This window comes from Microtus ochrogaster, unplaced genomic scaffold, assembly GCF_000317375.1.
Source record: "Microtus ochrogaster isolate Prairie Vole_2 unplaced genomic scaffold, MicOch1.0 UNK96, whole genome shotgun sequence".
Taxonomy (NCBI): domain Eukaryota; kingdom Metazoa; phylum Chordata; class Mammalia; order Rodentia; family Cricetidae; genus Microtus; species Microtus ochrogaster.
The window spans coordinates 913,625-916,162 of NW_004949194.1; positions in this window are offsets into that span (position 1 = coordinate 913,625).

The following is a 2,538-nucleotide window of genomic DNA, read 5'->3' on the forward strand; positions in this document are numbered from 1 at the left end:
TCTCTCTCTCTCTCTCTGTCTATCTCTCTGCCTCTCTCTGCTCTTCTCCTTCTCCCTTCCCCCTCCATAACCCACTGAATAAATATAGAACCTCACTCTGTATGGTGTGCCTATCCACATCTCTGTCTCTTGCCCGCCACCACGTGTCTCCCTGTTCTGGACCAGCCACCACTTGGGGACCTGCCTGGGACTGGCTGCTCTCAGGGACCACTGCCTGCCGCTGCATGGCCCGATGCCACTGTTTGGGAACCTGCAGTATTTCTGCTGTCTGCCACTGCTAGGAATCCTACAGCATTTTTAATAATCCATTACAGTCAGTGCAACCACAAAACAGCCCTTGGATGTCTGCATAAGCAGGAAACAGAAGTCAAAAGCAGTTAATCATAGCATAACAAGTAGATAGTCATGGCTGTACATTTCTGGGTGGGGGTCACTAAGTCAGGGTTGCTGGAAACATATCTTCGAGGGGCATCAGTAAGAGACAGATGGCGAGTGGGCATAGCCTAGCATGAAAAGGAGTGTCTTTGGTGTGCTGGCTAGCTTAATGTTAACTTACCATAAGCTAGAGTTGTCTGAAAGGAGGGAACCTCAGGTGAGAAAATGCCTCTGTAAGATACATCTGTAAGGCATTTTCTTAAGTAGTGATTGATGGGAGAGAGATCAGATCATTGTGGGTGGGGCCATCCCTGAGCCAGTGAGTGATCAAGGGTTCTAAAAGAAACCAGACTGAGCAAGCCATGGGGAGCAAGTCAGTAAGCAGCACCCCTCCATGGCCTCTGCATTAGCACTGCTGTAGTTCTTGTCCTGACTTCCTTCAATGATGAGCAATGATGTGGAAGTGTACACCAAATAAACCCTTTCTTCCCCAACTTGCTTTCAGATCATAGTGTTTCATCACAGCAACTGTGAAATTTAGACATCACAAAATGAATCATCTAAAGAAAAAAAATGTTCTTTAGGATGCAGCTGCCCTATATCACTCCTGCCTGCTCATCTCTTCCTATTTTTAATCTTTAATTAATTAATTTATTTATTTGCAATTTTTATGTAGTTTACTAATCTCATTCATTCTAGTCTATATATTTATTGTGGCTCTACTCTTGATAATTTCTCCTATACTCGGGCCCCACCTCTGGACTCCACTAGAACCAAACATGCAGGAATAAGAGTCATGAATGGTGAGGTGGTGATTGTGAGGACCAGGAATGAGAAATAGAGAAAATGGAAGCTAAGTAAGACAAAAGACATAGCTGATGCCTTATGCCCATCAAGTTTATTAAGAAGTACAACATCTTATTCACTATTCGCAGGGTAAAAATAGCAAAGGTCAGCAGAGAGGTACGTCAGACAATGTTGAAAAAAGGAACACAGGCTACTGCAGACACTGCTGTCTTAGCACTGAAAACCACAGGCCAGAGGGAAGAGTTGGGATCCCAGAAACTTCAACTTCATTTCCGAGGCCACTGGATTCAGTTTCAGACCAGCCTTGTCATGTCTACTACTGGACAAGGACACAGGACCAAAGTTCCCTTTGTCCTTCCATTAGGGCCTCTGAGGACATCTTGGATTATTCTGGCTCCCCACAGTATTAGAGTGGCCATGTCTGTCTCCCACTATGGAGATGAAGGAGAATTATGGCAAGTGAGGGGACCAAATGAATGGTGCAGTGTGGGAAGGCTGTGCACAGAGAATTCAGACAGGGTGGCAGGGGGAAGTTAAGGTAGCAGCTGAATCATTATGAGGAGCCTTCCCACCATTTATACAAGATTGTTCAGATATTTGGAAGATTAAACCAATCAATCTGAGAAACCAGTGAAGCCCACTCTAGTTATCTCAGTGGTTTTTTGTGAATTTATTTGGTCATCTCCGACAATGTTTCACTCCATGGTAACCCTAGAGCCTGTTATCCTCCTGCTTCAGCCACTCAAGTACATGTGCAGTCATCCCCATGTAAAAGTTCATTTCTTTCAACTTTGCTAATGTATTTTTATGTGTATGGATGCATTGTCTATACATCATGTGCAACACATGACATGTATGCAGTGCTCCCAGAGGCCACAAAAGGGTGCCGAATTCCCTGGAACTGGAATTATTGAGGGTTGTTAGCCACCGTGTTGATGCTGGGAACCAAATACCATTTCTCTTCTAGAGCAGTCAGTGCTCTTAATCAGTGAGCTATCTCTCCATCCCTGAGGTTTATTTTTTAAATACTTGAGAAGCCTTGACAATTTTTTCATAATTCTTTTTTTAAGTTCAATGATTTTCTGTTTTCTTTTTTTGTTTTTACCTTTTTAAATTTTTTATTGTTTTTTTTTGTTTGTTTGTTTGTTTGTTTGTTTGGGAGCACAGCTCATGTTCTTCATATCCACCTATGAGATACTGAGGCATGGAATAGTCTGGTTTCAATCTCTCAAGGCATAGCTTATGCTGGGAACCCATGAACTTGTCTCCCCAGGAAACCACACACTTCACTACTTCATGAGCTTGCATCTGGTCAGGTCTGGGGAGATCAACTTCACGGCCCATGGATACATTGAC